The sequence below is a fragment of the Acomys russatus genome, chromosome 13, assembly GCF_903995435.1.
Source record: "Acomys russatus chromosome 13, mAcoRus1.1, whole genome shotgun sequence".
In the NCBI taxonomy this organism is placed as follows: domain Eukaryota; kingdom Metazoa; phylum Chordata; class Mammalia; order Rodentia; family Muridae; genus Acomys; species Acomys russatus.
In genome coordinates this window covers 55,507,010-55,526,885 of record NC_067149.1, presented here as the reverse complement: position 1 = coordinate 55,526,885, position 19,876 = coordinate 55,507,010, and positions in this window count along the sequence as shown.

Below are 19,876 nucleotides of genomic sequence, written 5' to 3'. Positions count from 1 at the left end.
CTGAGCCCCATTTCTAAATTAGGTTATTTGGTTTGGTGGTGTTTAATTTCTTGAGTTCTTTATATATTTTGGATATTAGACCTTTGTCAGATGTAGGGTTGGTGAAGATCTTTTCCCAGTTGGTAGGTTGCAAATTGGCTGGATACAAAATTAACTCAAAAAAGTCAGTAGCCTTCCTATATACAAATGACAATCATGTAGAGGAAGAAATTAGGAAAACTACACTCTTCATGCTAGCTACAAGCAATATAAAATATCTAGGAATTACTCTTCCCAAGCAAGTGAAGGACTTGTTTGAAAAAATTTCGAAACGCTGAAGAAAGAGATTGAAGATGACATGAGAAGATGGAATGATCTCCCTTGTTCATGGACTAGGAGAATTAACATTGTAAAAATGGCCGTCTTACCAAAAGCAATTTACAGATTCGGTGCAATCTCTATCAAAATACCTACACAATTTTTTTTAAGACATTGAAATTTCAATTCTCAACTTCATATGGAAAAACAAACAACCCAGGCTAGCTAAAACAATATTGTATAATAAAAGATCCTTCAGAGGAGTCTCCATACCTGATCTCAAGCTGTACTATAAAGCATGGTACTGGCACAATAGGCTGCTTGATCAATGGAATCAAATCAAAGACCCAGAAATGAATCCGCACACATATGGTCACATTGAGTGCATCTTTAAAATATTTATTTATTCACTTTATAGCCTGGTAATAGCTCCATTCCTCATCACCTCCCAGCCTCCTCCTTCCCCTCCCAGATACCTTCCACTGTTCCTCAGAAGAGGAGAGCCCCCTTTCCATCTCCCAGCGTTCATCAAGTCATATCAGGACTGAATGTGTCTTCTTCCTCTGTGGCCTGGCAATGTAGTCCTGCCAAGGAGGAGTTACTGGTAGGCTGGCAAGACAGTCCATATCAGAGAGAGCACCCATTCCCATAGCTATAGGACCCACATGAATCCTGAGCTAATCCTCAGCTACATCTTTGTAGGGGGCTTGCTCTAGTCCATGCAAGGTCCTCTGTTGGTGCTTCAGTCTTAGCAGGTCCCTCTGGGCCCTGGTTAGTTGGCTCTGTCAGTCTTCCTGTTCCTGTTCCAGGTTCTTTGTTCCTTCCATGCACCTTTCTGCAAGGTTCCCTATGACTAGCCCAATATTTGGCTGTAAGTCTCAGCGTGTGTTTTGAGGTGCTACTGGGTGGAGCCTCTCAAAGGACAACTCTGCTTGACTCCTGTCTACAAGCATAGCAGAATATCAGTAATAATGCCAGGGGTTGTTTCTCTCTTGTGGGTGGGTCAGATTAAAAGATATTTCATGATCATGGATCGGAAGGATTGACATAGTAAAAATAGCCATCTTACCAAAAGCAATCTACAGATTCCATGAAATCCCCATCAAAATACCAACACAATTCTTTACAGACATTGAAAGAACAATTATAAACTTCATATGGAAATACAAACAAACAAACAAACAAAAATACAAAAATAGCTAAAACAATCCTAGAACACACACACACACATGCACACATACGCACACACTTTTGGAGACGTGTCAATCCCAGACTTCAGAGCTATACTACAGAGCAATAATAATAAAAATTGCATGATACTAGAATAGAAATAGACTAGTGGATCAATGGAATGGAATCGAAGACCCAGAAACAAATCCACACACCTATGGACATGATTTTTGATAAAGGAGTGGGTTTTTTAAAAAAAAGAGTCAGTTGTGTACTTTTGTGTGTGTGTGTGTGTGTGTGTAGAAGGAGCAAGGGTTCCACAGAACACACATGGAGATCAGAGTATGTGTGGGTGGAATTGGTTCTTTCCTTCCACTTCTTTTTTTTTTTTAATTTTTTAATTTTGAGACAGGGTTTCTCTGTGTATCCCTGGCTGTCCTGGACTCTGGGCTTGTTTTTGTAGACCAGGCTGGCCTTGAACTCACGGAGATCCATCTGCCTCTGCCTCCTGAGTGCTGGGATTAAAGGTGTGCGCCACCATGCCCAGCCTTCCTTCCACTTCTATGTGGATTCCAAGGGGTTAATCTCAGGTCCCCAGGCTTGCATGAAGTGCTGCTTCTCACTGAGCCATCTTTCTGACTTGGCTTTTCATATTGGTAGTATGCTTACCCTATGTCATTCAGCCTAGTCTGTATTCCCAGGGCTCAAACTATTTTTGAGTAAAAGCATAAATAGTAGGTAGACCAGAAATGCATCCCACCCATCCTAATGTGCACATAACTTCTGAGATTGTTCAAGAGACATATTGATGACACTGCTTATAACATCAGGAATAGGTTTAGTGGGAAAACAATAACTAACAAGTCCAACTTGGATTCAAAAATTAAGAAGCTTGGATTCTGGGGGAGAGTGATGGCTCTGAGGTTAAGAGTGCTTACCGCTCTGCAAAAGTCTGTAACTCTTGTTCCAGTCGATCTGATAGTGTCTTCTCATCTCTCTGGACTCCTGAATGCACACGACATACATAAAAACTCACATATGTACTGACAGACATATTGAAGTGATTTCGGTCATGCCATCTTGTCTGGACTCCATTTTGTGTTTGCTTAGGCAATTCTCAGCTCCTTACCCTCCAACACCATCTAACCTGGAAACACAATTGAAATTTCCGTGGTACAGATGTATTAACAAGATAATGTTTATACAAGTATCATATGCTAAATAACTGAAGAAGATATGACTCAAAAGTCGTTGTCATGCTGTGTCTAAAATTATTACTATGTTCTGCCAGAAATGAATGTTTCAAGGTTACTGTGACCCTCATCTATTGTTGATGTAAATTATGGTCTTCATGGTTTTTGCCTTTAAAAATACTGTGCCCATGAGCTTTGGCATCAAGAGATGTTGAGTCATGAACTTGCTCTTGGTCACCAACTAATAAAGCACTTATATGTGTCTACTTGGCTTACTCAGCATGGTTTTTATGTATCTGTCTTGTATGGATATTACGATATAAAACACTAAATAAATGCATTTAAAAAAAGAAACTTGGAGTCTGGTGACAGTTGTAAGATGTTGCCTTTCCTAGAGAGGAAGTAATACAGCACTTCCAGCCATTTATAAGGTGACCCAATGATGACGAGAGAACAGATTAAGGAGCCTAGCAGAGGAATGAAAATCACAATGAGAAACAAGAGAAAATTCTTGTGTTAAAAAGCCCATAACTGAAAATTTTTTAATTTTAATAATTTAAATATTTAAAGAAATGATGCCAAACAGTTCTCCAGATGGAATTCTAAGAATTATTGTTGGCATTAAAATACAATATGTTGCAAAAACACGAAGAGAAATTTCAGAGATGAAAGCCACAGGTATATGTACTATTGTCCCACTGCTGGCATTTAGAGATGATGACTGTGGGGTTGCAGAGATGGTTCAGTGGTCAAGAACAGTGGCTTTTCCTCCTGAGGACTCAGGTTCAATTCTCAGTACACACAGTGCAGCTCACAGCCATTTGTAACTTCCAGTGGATTCAACACTCTCTGTGGTGTCCGAAGGCACCAGGTACACATGTGGTACAGATTCTGCCAAATGGCCCATACACATATAACAATAATGATGATAATGATGATGATAATTTTAAAACGATGATGGCTATATAAGGAAAATATCCAAAGAATACTGGTATAGTTAATAGGACAATGATATAGATATTCTTATTATAACTTAGTAAGTTTAAAAACCTATTAAAACTAAATGTTGAGCATTTTGAAGCAAAGTAAAATGGCAGAGGAACACAAGACCCCATGGATGTAAGGGACAACTGTTGTGCATAAGTTTTATGGACATTGCATGGCTATTGAACTCATGAATTCACTGAAGTTGTGGTGGTCAAAGCTCCCTCCTGTTTTGATGTGTGTGTATGTATGTGTGACATGTTGTTTACATGACCATGAGTGGGGTTATTTACTGGAATATGTGCAACTTCTCAGTGGCCACAGCACTGAAGAAAATGATACTTCTTACCCCAGCACATGTTAAGCACCCACAGTATTTCAGGAAGAGATGGGGCCTCATGAGTGTCTTGCCCATTTATAATGATAACTGTGAAGAAATCACTCACCAAAGCCAATCAAAGCTGTCACCTGCTCTCAGGGTTATATACATTTTGGACTCTAAGAAGTAAAGATTTTTTTTATTTTCTTTATAAATCATCCAGACTATGGTGTTGTATTTTGTGAAGCAGGATAAAATGCTGGGCTGATAAAACAAACGATAACTGAAGTTTGGTACACACCTGATGAAAACAAAAATGGGAGTGAAACCTCAAGGATGCTCGGTCACAATGGATACCTCACCTTCATAGGTTTTACACTGAAATCTGGAAAATAAATTCGATGGTTCTCCTAGAATAGAAGGTCTGCCACATTGATCATATTGATATTCTCTCCTTTCTCTTTCTTCCCTCTGCTTTTTTATCCTCATCTCTCTCCTCTCTTACCTTTTCATTCTTTTCTTCATCACTTCTCTCTTTTCTCCTATACCTATCATCTCTATTTCTCTCCCTCTCTAACATCTTTGCTGCTATAATATAAATATTTTTTTCTGCAACTGAGACATTGCATCCTGAAGGGAAACACAATAAAGAAAAGAAAAAAATTCAAAGTAGCTTCAGGAAGTCTCTGAAACTTATCAGATACATTAAGATACACTGTACCCCACCCCAACACTATGTATTCAGTAAAGAATACTAAGAATGATTCTCAGATCAACTGAGATATCAGGAAAGGACACTCTCTAACTTGTTGAGCTGCCTTAAGGCCCTGCAGTATACTTCAGGCTTTTGTGAGCTGTCACCTATGCTGGGGAAAGCTTTGGTGATCCAGCTTTGAGTCATTTCTGCTCCTACAAATAACCCCACTAAAACTCATTGGTTCATAAAGTTGGACTTTGGAGGTATCTGTACTTTGGTCTCTTATCAGTTCCCTATCTGGGGTGAGTAGATACTTGTTCACATCTCCCTGGTTACAGTGTCACACAACACCTGCACATGCCAAGGCTCCTCCACATCTCCAAACATATTCGGAAACTCTTTATGGAAATCAAACCCCAAAGAAGACAAAATACACACAAAAAAGAACCACCAATCTCTAACAATTCAACACCAAGAAATAATAAATACTCTATAACTTCTCAGTGCACACATAAAAGACATTAAACTAAAGACTGTATCTCTTACATAACTATGGGCTGGATTAGGCCCTTAGGTGGTGTTCTTAAATGATATTTCGGCCCAAACCTTGACTTAATCCATAGTGATTGGCCTCAAAAGCCTTATTCTGAAATTTAGGTGGAAATTCCCATCACCCTACAGCTCTCTCATTTCTGTATGACTGAAAAAATCTAGCAACATGCATATGGAGCCAGAAGCTATTCCCAGCTCAAGCAATAGCCAGGCACTGTTCTGAGTGTCCACATGTCCAAGTACAAAGAAATGGAGCCTAGGCTGACAACTAACTAGACACTCTGTGTGAGCTGGTCACACTTAAAGTGTTTTTTCAAGCACCTTGGTGTACCATGTTAAATCTCCAGTGATAAAGAGAAAATCTTAATAAAAAACCTTAATTAAAGAGAAACACAGTCTTGTCTCTTTTTAAAATACATGTTTATTCTTATTTTATGTGTATATTTGCCCCCTTCTGTGTGTGTTTGTGTGTGTGTGTGTGTGTGTGTGTGTGTGTGTGTGTGTGTGTGTGCCTGTATGGGTGGGTGTCTGTGTGTCTGTGTGTCTGTGTATCCCTTAAGTACCTGGTACTCACAGAAGCCAGAAGATGTTGTCTGATCCCTTGTTACTGGAGTTACTCATGGTTGTGAGATAACAAGTGGGTGCTGTGAATCAAATCCATGTCCTCTATAAGAGCACCAAGTGCTCTTAACCACTAAGCCATATCACCAACCAATTCTTTCTTAAAAATGAAAGTATGGCTAAGTTTCAGCATCTGCTTCCATCTTCCACTGGGTGGTGTCTTTCAGAGGAGTTTTGAGGCCAGGTTAAAACAAGATTTGGGCACAGAGCTTACATTTACACACTGGAATACTACTCAGCTATTAAAAACAAGAGAATAGTGGAATTTGCAAGAAAATTGAAGGAACTAGAAAACATCATCCTGAACGAGGTAACCCAGACCCAGAAAGGCATGCATGGTGTATATTCACTCATAAGCAGATATTAGCCTTACAATACAGGATAAACACACTACAATGCAGAAACCTAAAAAGCTAAATAACAAGGAAGACTCTAGAGAGGATGCTTAATTCTCATTCAGAAGGGCAAATCGAATAGACCGTGGAAGTAGTTGAAGAGAAGGAACAGGACGGGAGCCTACCATAGAGGTCCTCTGAAAGACTCCACCCAGCAAGAGATCCAAGCAGATGCTGCGACTCACAGCTAACCTTTGGGGTGGAGTGCATGGAGTCTTGTGGAAGAGTTGGGAGATAGAAGGACTTGGAGGGGACAAGAGCTCTAAAAGGAAACTAATAGAGCCAACAAATCTTGGAAGGCATAAGGAGGGAGTGCAGAGACAGATGCACTAACAAAAGACCATCCATGATGAGGACCTTGACCCCTGCTCAGGTGTAGTAGACAGGCAGCACAGTCTCCTTGTGGGTCCCATACTATGAGGAGTAGGGGCTGCCTCTGACATGGACTCTGGTCCCCACATGTTGATCACTTCCCCCTAATGGGGGGGGGCCTTGCCAGGCCACAGAGGAAGAGGATATAGGCAGTCTAGATGAGACTCGATAGGCTGGGGTCAAATGATAGGATAAGGAGGGATCTCCCTTTCTGAGGACTAGGGGAGAGAGGGGGGGTGAGAGAGGAGACAAGGGAGGAGGCTACAAGGAAAAAGTAAAATGCGAGGCAGGGGGAGTACAACATTTAAAGTTAAAAGGTAAAAATCCCACAGACTGAAATTCTGTATTCAACTAAATTATCCTTCAAAGGTGAAGGAGAAAGAAATCTGCTCTCAGACAACAATAAAAGCAGAAATATTTCCAGTTAGATCCATAGTATAATATATATCAAATGGCATTCTTCAAAAGGAAAATATTAAAAGATATGACACTGACATTGACATATGGAAGGATGTTAGATTCTTACTTAACATATAAAACGTGGTCAAATAAGTTGAAGCGATACTGTGCTTGGTGGTTGATTATTGTAGGTTATGGAAAAATAAAGTAACTTTGTAAATTCTAAGCAACCACTAAGGATTAAGGAAGAACAGAAACAGAAATAATATTCTTAGGAGAAGAGATAAAATAGAAGGTATTTAGAAAAGAATAGTTAAAAATTAATTTTTTAAAAATTCACAGAAGTCTGTGTAAAGCAATGATTGAATGAAGAAGCATGGTTTCTAGAAAAAGTTGTCCCATTTAAAAAAAACAAGCATTTTACATATAAACTATAGGAAATAGTCTTTGAGTGCATTTGTGTGATTAGCTGGATCCTACCCGTCATAGGCTCAAAGCTATAAAGGCTGTAGCTCATTTGACAGATTCCATTGATTAGTAGCTTTCCAAATGAGAAGATGACAGAGACAGTTTGCTACCTGAATAGTCAGTCACTCAAAGCTCCCTATAACATTGGAGCATCTTCTTCAGCCTTCTGGCCCAATATATCTCAGGTAATCAAGATCTGATGGAGTTGAAGACCAGACAGTTTAGTTTTACAACTAAGCTTAGTTGTTTAGGGAATAAGGTGTTTTCAGGTCTGGATAGATGTTTTAAGTTGATAATGATGAGATATGATAGATATTGATTTACATTCAGAATTTTAGACACACAAAGATATGAAAGATGTTTTTTAATTTTTATTTTTGATGAAGTATACATCACATATAAAATTTTTATATATTTACATGTACAAAAACATAGACATAGTAAATTTCCATTTATACAGTGAATAGTTATAATAGACCAGAATAAGTCAGACCTTTAAAAACGACTGAGCTCATACATAAGAAATTTAGCAAGATGGATATGACAGTGAGACTTGACATCTGCATTAAAGGAATAGCTATTTAAAAGACTAAAAAAACTTATACTCAAGGACAAATTGTTTTTCTCCTTTATTACATATGCATTTATATTATTATGCATATATACAATAGATTACCTATAAGCAAGAAAATCATGACACAATCAGGAATTATATAAATGTTACATTCTTAGTGTTTTGGCTATTCGTATTTGACAGCCTTGAAGAAGACATCTTTCCTAACCTGGTGCGTCTAAATTTCTGAATGTAAATCAATCTCCATCACATATTGTCATTATCAACTTAGAACACTTATCTAGACATAAAAACATCTTAACCCCTAAACAATTAAGCCTCATTAAAAAACTAAGCTACCTGGTCTTCAACTCTCTCAGAGACTTGAGAAGGAATAAACCTGCTGGGAGTGCAGGTTACTAGCTTTCCAAATGAAAAGATGACAAAGATAGTTTTATACCTGAAGAGTCACCCAAAACTCTTTATAAAGTTGGGACATCTTCTTTAGCCTTTTGGCCCACTATATATGACAGGCATATTTGTGAGGCAGGAACTATTGAGGACTTGCTTATCCTGTCTTGGCAGAGTTTGGCCATTGATTCTGCCTGAATCCAAGCTTGCCCTTTTTTAAAGGCAGAATTCTGTCTGTGGTGGAAGTGAGTACCTTTTGCCAAGTGGCTGGTTTGCCACATTTGCAGCCATCTCCATAAGAAAGTTCTTTGATGCTCATCATCTTCTTTGAGGTAGGCTGGGTGTTGCCAAGAGTTAACCTGTCTCATTGTCAGTGAATCTTTAAAATAATAAAAAAACATTCTTGAATGCCATATTCTGCATGTCTCTGGGGCTTTTGAAGACCTTATCTTTCTATAGAGTCATATCTATCTGCTGCACCTGATGTATATTCTTGTGATAAAAGTAGACTAGCAGTTGATATGACCATGATTTAATCTACTAACATTCAACTTGTATAATTTATTTCTCCTGAACAGCTTGCTATAGCACTTTCAAAGCATTGGAAGTAAACCTTGTATTGTAATTGAGTTATATTGGTGCAATAACTCATATTAGAGTAGAAATACATATGGTGTGTGTGTGTGAAGAATAATCTTACATTTGAATTCTATACCGCTGTATCTAGAGCTTATTTTGCATCTATCTACAAAATTAAATACCAGTGAATTAAAAATATCTTGCGAGTGACAACCAAGGCATTAAGTTGAGGAGTAGATTCACTAATCTACCTGTTGTTTTATCTTTACTATATATTTCTATATTCCCTCTCCTTTCTTTTCAACCTCTTTCTCCAAACAGGATGTCAATGTCCAGTATGCTGAGAGGAATGCATCCTGTCAGGTCTGATCCAATGTCAATGTCTGGTTCTTTGTTCTGAAAGCATATAATTTCTCACAAGCATTATACAGTCCTAAGATTATAGGTGTATAAGGTGTGTGTGTGTGATGTATGGAACAATTAAGGATGGATTTCCGCTTTTTGTATGAGCAGGAAAAGAAGACATCTCTAAACCTTCATTCATGCCATATGAAGAATGGCATCTAATAGTAATTCATAGGGGTTCTGTAGTCAAGAAGAATCACTTTCTATGCCTACACATTTATGTTTCAGCCAGTCTCAGAGTTAGTCCCATATGGTGGGGTTAACAATATGAGTTACCTCCTTGTTCTGCTGTTTAAATTCTTCACATCCTAAGTGTAGCCCCCTCCCTCATTCCCTCCAGATTCCCCTTCCCTTCCTCATCCCATCTCCCTATCTCCCTTAGTACTCAGACAGGGGATCCCTCTTCCCCTAACATCTGACCTCAGCCTATCAAGTCTGTACTACCTGTACCCTCTTCCTCTGTAGCCATGAAGACCGTCTTGCCAGAGGGAAGTGATCTAAGTTTGGTGGACAGAGTGCATGTCTGAAGTAGTCTCTACTCTCCACATGTGGGATCCACAAGGAGACTGTGCTACAACATCTGAGCAGTGGGTCTAGGTTCACATCATACATGGTCCTTGGTTGATGTTTCTGACTCTGTTTTGTAGTATATTTATCCTGCATTATGTGGCTAATGTCCGATTATGATTGAGTATATACCATGCATGTCTTTCAGGGTCTGAGTTACCTCACTCAGGATGACCTTTTCCTGTTCCATCCATTTGCCTGCAAATTTCAAGATTTCCTTGTTTTTAATAGCTGAATAGTATTCCATTGTGTAGATGTACTACAATTTCTTTATCCATTCTTCATTTGAGGGACATACAGGTTGTCCTATTACAAATGAAGCTGCTATGAACATTGTTGAGCAAATGTTCTTGTTGTATAGTTGGGCATCATTTGGTTATATTCCCAACAGTGGTATGGCTGGGTCCTGAGGTACAGCTATTCTGAATTTCCTGAGAAAGCACCAGATTGATTTCCAAAGTGGCTGTACAAGTTTGCACTTCTCCAGAAATGGAGGAGTGTTCTCCTTTCTCCACATTTTCTCCAGTATGTGATATCACCTGAGTTTTTGATCCTAGCCATTCGGTTAGGTGTAAGAGGAATCTCAGAGTTGTTTTGAGTTGCATTTCCCTGGTAACTAGGGATGTTGAGCATTTCTTTGAGTGTTTCTTGGTCATTCAATATTCCTCTACAGTGAATTCTCTGTTTAGTTCTGTACCCCATTCTTTAATTGTATTATTTCTTCTGGTAGTGTTTAATTTCTTCAGTTCTTTATATATTTTGGATATTAGCCCTTTGTCAGATGTTGGGTTGGTGAAGATCTTTTCCCATTCTGTAGGCTGTTATTTTGTACTAGTAACAGTATCCTTTGCCTTACAGAAGTTTTTCAGTTTCATAAGGTCTCATTTATTTACAGTTGGTCTTAGGGCCTGAGCTGTTGGTGTTCTGTTCAGGAAGTTGTTTCTTATGGCAATGAGCTCAAGGCTCTTCTCCCACTTTTTCTTCTAACAGATTTAGTGTGTCTGGTTTTATGTTGAAGTCTTTAATCCATTTGGACTTCAGTTTTGAGCAGGGTGATAGATATGGATCTATTTTCATTTTTTCTACATGTAGCCATCCAGTTAGACCATTTGTTGTAGATGCTATCATTTTTCCATTGTATGGATTTGGCTTCTTTGTCAAAAATCAAGTGTCCATAAGTATGTGGGTTTATTTCTTGGTCTTCTATTCAATTCCATTGATCAACCAGCCTATTTCTATGCCAGTACCATACTTTTTATTACTGTTGCTCTATAGTATAGCTTGAGATATGGGATGGAGATTCCTCCAGAAGATCTTTTATTGTACAAGATCATCTTAGCTATTCTGTTTTTCCATATGAAGTTAAGAATTGATCTTTCAAGTTCAGTAAAGAATTGTCTGTGTGTTTTGATGGAAATTGCATTGAATCTGTAGATTGCTTTTGGTAAGATGGCCATTTTTACTATGTTGATTCTCCTGATCTATGAGCATGGGAGATCTTTCCATCTTCTGAAATCTTCAAATTCTTTTTTCAGAGATTGGAAAATTTTTTCATAAAAAGCTTTCACTTTCTTGGTTAGAGTTACACAAGGTACTTTATATTACTTGTGGTTATTGTGAAGGGTGTTGTTTCCTTAACTTCTTTCTCAGCCTGTTTTTCACTTGTATACAGGAGGGCTACTGATTTTTTTGAGTTGATTTTGTATCCAACCATGTTGCTGAGGGTGTTTTTCAGCTGTAGGAGTTCCTTGGTTGAATTTTTGGGGTCATTTATGTAAACTATCATATCTGCAAATAGTGATAGTTTAACTTTTTCTTTTCCAATTTGTAACTCCTTGAACTACTTTGGTTGTCTTTTTGCTCTAGCTAGGACATCAAGTACTATATTGAAGAGATCTGGAGAGGGCGGCCAGCCTTGTCTTGTCCGTGATTTCAGTGGAATTGACTTAAGTTTCTCTCCATTTAGTTTTATGTTGACTATAGGATTGCTGTATATTCCCTTTATTATGTTTAGGTATGTGTCTTGTACCCTGCTCTCTCTAGGACTTTCAACATGAGTGGGTGTTGGATTTTGTCAAATGCTTTTGTTGGCACCTAAGGAGATGATCATGTGGATATTTTTTCACTTTATTTATATGATGAATTACATAGATGGATTTCCATATATTAAACCATTCCTGCATGTATGGGATGAAGCCTACTTGGTCATGGTGAATGATAAAGTTGATGTATTCTTGAATTCAGTTTGCAAGTATTTTATTGAGTATTTTTGCATCAATGTTCATAAGAGAAATTTCTTTATTGAGTCTTTCTGTGGTTTAGGTATAAAGGTGAGTGTGGCCTCATAGAACGAGTTTGATCATTTAACTTCTGTTTCTATTTTATGGAATAGTTTGAAGAGAATTGGTGTTAGCTCTTCTCTGAAGATCTGGTAGAATTCTGCACTGAATCTATCTGGTCCTGGGCTTTTTTTTTTTTTTTTTTTTTTTTTTTGAGACTTTTGATTACTGCCTTTATTTCCTTAGTTGTGATAGGATTATTCAATTTGTTTACCCAATCTTGATTTAATTTTGGTAGTTGGTAGCTATCAAGAAAATTGTCCATTTCATTTAAGTTTTTAAATTTTGTGGCAAATAGGCTTTTGAAGTAAGACCTGATGATTCTTTGGATTTCCTCGGTGTCTTTCATTATGTCTTCCTTTCCATTTCTGATTTTGTTGATTTGAATACTCTCTCCCTCTGTCCTTTAGTTAGTTTGGCTAAAGTTTTTTTCAAATTTCTCAAAGAACCAGCTCTTGGCTTCACTGATTCTTTGAATTGTTTTCTTTGTTTCCAATTTATTGATTTCAGCCCTGAGTTTGATGATTTCCAGCCATCTACTCCTCCTCCTGGGTGTGTCTGCTTCCTTTTGTTCTAGAACTTTCAGGTATGCTGTTAAGTTGCTAGTATGGGATCTCTCCAGTTTCTTTATAGAGGCATTTAGCACTATGGGCTTTCCTTTTAACACTGCTTTCATTGTGTCCCATAGGTTTGGGTATGTTGTGTCTTCTGTTTCGTTGAATTCTATGAAGTTTTAATTTCTTTTTATATTTCTTCCCTTACTCAGATGTCATTGAGTAGGGAGTTCAGTTTCCATGAGTTTGTAGGCTTTCAGTTGTTTCTTGCTGCTGCTGCTGCTGCTGCTGCTGTTGTTGTTGTTGTTGAGGTCCATCTTTAATCCATGGTGGTCTGATAAGATGCAAGGGATTGTTTTGATTTTCTTGTATCTGTTGGCCAAGTATGTGGTCAATTTTGGGGACGGTTCTGTGAGGTTCTGAAAAGAAGGTGTAATCTTTTGTGTTTGAGTGAAATGGTCTGTAGATACCAGTTAGGTCCATTTGTTTCATGATGTCTATTGTTTCTCCATTTAGTTTCTGTCTTGATGCTCTATCTATTGGTGAGTGTGGGATGTTGAAGTCTCCCACTATTAATGTGTATGGTTCAATGTGTGGCTTAAGTTTTATTAATGTTTCTTTTACAAATGTGGGTGCTCCTGCATTTCAGGAATTGATGTTCAGAATTGAGAAATCATCTTGGTGTATTTTTTTCTTGATGAGAATGTAATGACCTCCCCCCCCCTTGATTAGTGTGGTTGAAAACCTATTCCGTCAGATATTAAAATAGCTATTTGAGCTTGTTTCTTTGGTCCATTTGCTTGGAATACAGTTTTCCAACCCTTTGCTCTGAGGTAATTTTTATCTTTATTGATGAGGTGTGTTTCTTGTATGCAGCAGAATGATGGATCTTGTTTTCACATTCATTCTATCAGCCTGTGTCTTTTTACTGGGAAATTGAGGCCATTGATGTTAAGAGATATTAATGACCAGTGGTTGTTTGTTCCTTTTGTTTTGATGTTGTTGGTGGTAGAGTGTGTGTGTTTCTGTGTTTTGGATTTGTGGGTATGGAGTTATTTATTTCCTGTATTTTCTTGGGTATAGCTAGCCTTCTGGGTTGGGAGTTTTCTTTATAGTACCTTCTGTAGGGCTGGATTTGTGGGTAGGTACTGATTAAACGTGTTATTTTCATGGAATATCTTGTTTTCACCATCTATGGTGATCGAACGTTTTGCTGGGTATAGTAGTCTGGATTGGCATCTGTGGTCTCTTAATGTTTGCATGACTTCCATTCAGGCCCTTCTAGCTTTCACATACTCTGTTGAGAAATCAGGTGTAATTCTGATAGGTTTGTCTTTATATGTGACTTGACATTTTTCTCTTGCAGCTTTTAATATTCTTTCTTTGTTCTGTACATTTAATGTTTTGATTATTATGTGGTGGGAGCATTTTCTTTTCTGGTCAAATCTATTTGGAGTTCTGTAGGCTTCTTGTATGTTAATGGGCTTTTTTTTTTTTTAGGTTGGGGTAGTTTTCTTCTATGACTTTGTTAAAAATGTTTTCTGGGCCTTGGAGCTTGGAGTCTTCTTCTATTCCTATTATTCTTAGATTTGGCCTTTTTATAGTGTCCCAGATTTCTTGGGTGTTTTGTGTCAGGACCTTTTCAGTTTTAACATTTTCTTTGACTGATGTATCGATAACTTTGTATCCTCCACACTTCAGATTCTTTCTTCCATTTCTTGTATTCAGTTGGCATGGCTTATGCCTGTAGTTCCTGTTCTCTTCCCTATGTTTTCCAACACTAAGATTTCCTCAGCTTGTGTGTGTGTGTGTGTGTGTTGTTGTTGTTGTTGTTGTTGTTGTTGTTGTTGCTTCTAATTCCCTTTTTAGGTCTTGAGTAATCTTATTCATTTTTCTCTCTCATTTGATTGAATTTTCCTATAATTCTTCATAGGATTTATCCAATTCCTTTATCTCTTTGCATGTATTTTTCTTGTAGTTCTTTATAGGATTTATTCAATTCCTTCATCTGTTTGGATGTATTTTCCTGTAATTTTTACTAGTATTTATTCAATTCCTTCATCTCTTTGATCTCTTTGGATGTATTTTCCTGTAGTTTTTTATAGGATTCATTCAATTCCTTCATCTGCTTGAGTGTATTTTCCTGTGTTTCTTTGAGTGATTTATTTTCCTCTTTCAAAGCTCCTATCATTTTCATCACCTCAGATTTAAAGTCTTCTTTTTCTGTTTCATGGGTGTTCATATCTCCAGGGTTTGCTGTGTTAGGATCACTGGTTTCCTGTGTTGTTATATGGCTCTGAGTTTTGTTGCTAGTCTTTTTGTGCTGTCCTCTAGTCATCTGGTTGTCTCTGGTGTTAGCAGGCCTGGGGGTTCCTCCAATGAGGTCAGTATCTGTGTCCCTGGTTGGCCAGGCAGATTGGGAGCAAGTAAAGAGAAATCCAAGCCAAAGGTTGTTTGCTAGGGCTCCCCAGAGGCCTCCTTAGCATGTTGGACAGTGGGTGTTAGAGCCTGCACCCAGCTCAGCTCAGCTGTGTTCCCTAACTGTATTCCACTTGTGTTGGGCAGGGGAGAGATGAGCTGATATATTTGTAAGCCCAAAGTTTCTCAGGTACCCTATAGTCCTTTTCGAGATGGCAGGGCTCTGTCTATCTGCTGTGTTTCAGATGGTTCTCTGTACCCCATTTGGGTAAGGCCAACCGAGAGAGATTAGAGCTCTAAGCTTCTCATGAAACAGCAGGGAATGTGAGGTGTGGCCTGCACAAGTCTCTGGTCTGTGATCTAGGTGGATCTGGCCAATAGGCTATAGGTGCACAGGGTGAGATCAGGGCCAGAAGCTGCTTGCAGGATTGCAGATAATGAGTAATGTGGACCAAGCTGGTCTCTGCTCAGTGGGCTTGCATTGTGTCTTAGCTGTATCTGAGTGGTATACTTCAGGCAGGTGTGCATATACAGACCAAGGCCTGAAGTTGCTTGTAGGATGTAGACTGTGGCAGGAGCCTGTATTCAGCTCTGCCAGCCACAAGGTATGTTCCCAGCTAGTAGTTGGGGTGTTGTAGGAGATTGGGTATCCAAGCTGCTCAGAAATCCCACTGGCCCTCTTGGGATGGCAAGAGTATATTTATCTGCTCCATGACCCAGCCAGCTTAGGCCAGCAAGCAGCTGGGGGCCTGAGATAGCTCAGGGCTCAAAGATACTTGGGTGCCCCACACTCTTTTCTTGGGAGGCAGCTAATGTGGATTCTGTCCTGTTCTGGGACTAAACTCTGCCTGTTTACTACATATCCCGGATCCTGCAAGAAGTAGATGGGTGCGTGGGGGGCAGTGAGAGCCCAAAGCTGCAAGTATATCCCATAGTTTGTCTGTCCGGGATCCTGCAAGCAGCGGCTGGCAGTGAGGGACCGAAGCTGCAGGGATTTCTCACAGTTCCTACCAAGATAGCAGCTAATGTGGGCTGTCCCCAGAGATTTTTCCATGGGTTAGCTGAGTGGCCAGGCGTTGGACACACCCTGCCTCACACAATTTGGATCCCTCTCACCTGAGAATGAGCAGCGCTGGTGTTTTGTAGCTCTCAGTTTGGTCTTTAGGTGGCCATGCAGTCCTGGATTTCCTGTTATTCAGATGAAGTATGCGATAGGTGCCGCCATCTTGGAATCCTTCATTGTAAATTTTTCAAAAGATGTTTTTTTTTTTTCAAGGCTGCCAAATACAAATAGCCAAAACACAATGAATGTAATATTTATATAACTCCTTATTGTGTCATTGTTCTTTTTGCTATAGGTAGTTTACTATATATGTGTGTGTGTATATATATATATATATATATATGTGTGTGTGTGTGTGTATGTGTGTATGTGTGTGTGTAGGAATATAAATGTATATGTAAAAAATAAAAATTTTTTTATGAAAAAGAATCTTAAAAAAAGAAAGATTTCGCTGAGAAGAGAATTTCATTCTGTCTTCCTGGTATTGGGCCCATTGGCAAAGTCTTTGCCTAAGTACAGTAATCCAGACACTCAGACTCCAGTGTGCCTATTGTCCAAGGGGTAGAGCCTATTTGATCTGTCACTGTAGCTTGTTACTATGTATGTGAAGCTGGTTTTACAGTCATGCAGAGGTCACTGAGACTTCCAACTAGGTTGGGCTAGGTACAGCCAGACAAGGTACCACAAAGTCAAGGCTCTGACTGGCATCCCATAAGAGACTGAAGAATGAAGATGTGAGGGTGAAGCTGAACACAGAGATTCCAAGTTAGAATTTCCAATAATGTGGAAAGTTTGCTGAGGAAGTGGGAGAGATCAAGAACAGCTCACCTAACAGTGGATGGCCCCATTGATGGATGGAGATGCTCAGTCAGGTGAGCTCCACATCACAAGACCATCCTCAGATGATGAATATGGAAATATAGAATTTAATGTTTTCCACATTGAGTTCTGATCTTTCTTTAGTATATTCCTTTCTTATTTTTCTTCTATTTTTTTTCTCCTTGGTATTGCTTACTCTGTATCGTTATACCTTGAACTTATATAAATTTTACTTGACTTCACAATACCTTACATGCAGGTTTGTATTGCTTTAAGGAACAGGGTTGGATTTTTGACTTCAAAGACTTTTGGGAGGTAGTTCAGACTGTGATGATTTTTGGAGATGAACTGAGAATATTTTGCAATATGGCAGTAGCATACGTCTTTGAGGGCCAAGCCTCATATGCTATGATTTAAGGACCCTTTTACAAAAGTTCTTCTAAAGTTTATGAAACTCCTGAGAAATGACCCAACTGCAGCAAATCTGGCATTACATATTGTACCAAAATATATAAGAATGTCTCCAGTTTCCTATGACTCATACCAACGTGTGAAGAAGACAAGGCTGTACTGCTAGTCTCAGTGTAGCTATTTGTTTTTGCAGCATAAACTACTTTTGCACTTTGAATCTATCATCTTACATTTGAAGCTCAAAATTGACTTTTTTTTGTGAAACTGAGCAATAAAATAGAGGAAAAAACATAATTGCAGGGTAGGCCAAGAAATAATATAGAACATATATTAAATCATGCAATAAGCAGAAGGAAATTGTCTATAATCCCAATTTGCTTCCCAGTGTACATAAACTGATGAATATAACTAAGAAAATCAGCTATCAGAAATTATTGCTGATGAGGTTCTAGCTTTTGGCTTATTACTTTGCTCCTTTTTCTCACTCAATTTGATACATCCTATTGCTGTGAACTACACCCTTGTGGTTTGTCTCCCATCTCTATTTTTCTCAGAAATCACATGAGGTTATGCTGACCACTGCACTATCTTTCACACTTGGGTGTCTAAAGCATCAGACCTAAGATAACTCAATGGCCACACCCTTCTATTATTGTTACCCGATAGTGTCAATCAATACAACTAAAGCATTGGGACATGGTAAATTTGCATTGTCTCATAAGAACTTCCTAATTATATATCAGATTTCCTATATAATGTCCCCATAGATATCAAAGCACACAGTAAATTCATCAAGCTCATATTTGAGACTGAAGTTTTGATATTACCAATCAGAGTCAATGGTAACAACATCTTTAGAGCTGCTGGATAAAAATGATTAGAACTAGAATTGTGTGACTTCTTTTTTATTTTTTATTTTTACATATACATTTATATTATTACACATATGTACCAAAAACTACGTATAGCAAGAAGAACCATGAAACAGTCAGCAATTATATAAATGTTACATTCTTAGTGTTTTGGCTATTTGTATTTGGCAGTCTTGAAGAAAACAACTTTTCTATCTTGGCACCAAAAATTTGGAGTGTAAATCAATCTCCATCACCTCTTGGCATTATCAACTTAAAACATCTATCTAGATCTAAAAACATCTTAACCCCTAAACAACTAAGCTTCATTGTAAAACTAAGCTACTTGGTCTTCACCTACATCAGAGACTTGAGAAGGAATAAACATGATTATTTGAGAATGCCAGGAGTGCAGATTAGTAGCTTTCCAAGTGTGACTTCTTTTTCATATTCTCAAACTATGTCCAGATTCTGGCTCCATGTCACTAGTACCAACCTATGTAATCATGATGAAACCATGATTGTTTTTTCCTTGGATGACTCCAAGAAACTCTTGGGTAAATGCCCTTTATCTCAGCCTAAAATACTCCCCTAAGCATTCTAGTGTCAACGGACTATTCAAAGAGACTCCTTAAGACAATATGCTGTCTTTTTCAATGTTCCTGCTGAATGTCCTCAAATGGTTTATTAATAAAAACCACTCATTGTCACTTACACTTCTCTCTGGTCTGGTTCTGCATTGCCACCTGCCTTACTCACTTGACTACAGAATCCTTTGCTGTTCTTTGAAGCATACTAACTTCTTGTCTTGATCCTTTTGAATTGCTGAGACAAAATACCATAACCAAAGCAATTTATGAAGAAAGCACTTAATCAGGCACTCATCATTCAAGAAGATTAGAACCCATGACTATCCTGGCAGAAACCATGGTAGCAGGCAGGGAGGCATGGCGCTGGAGCAGTAGTTGAGAGCTTACATCTGATCCACAAGCATTAGACAGAGAGCTAACTAGGAATGACTTGGCCTTTTGAAATCTCAAAGCCCATCCCCAGTGACAGACTTCCTCTAACAAGGCTAACCCTACTAATTCTTCCCAACAGCTCCACTAACCAGGGACCAAGAGTTCAAATACATGAGCTCATGAGGGCCATTCTCATTCAAGCTGCAAGCTTCTCATACCAGCACCTGACACTAGATGTTTTGTTTCCTTCTAGATTCCACTCCATTACACAAGCTCACATAGACCATGAGTCACCTGTTTCAAGTTATAATACAAACATTATTGCCCTCATATATCCTGTTTCAAACACTGGAAGCACAAATCTGTACTCTTTGGTTCTGATTAAAGAGCTGCATGAAAGTCCATAGTATTTCTGTTCCTTAATGTAGGCACTGCATTACCTCCTTGGCTTGTTTGGCTTGGCTTGTTCACTATCTT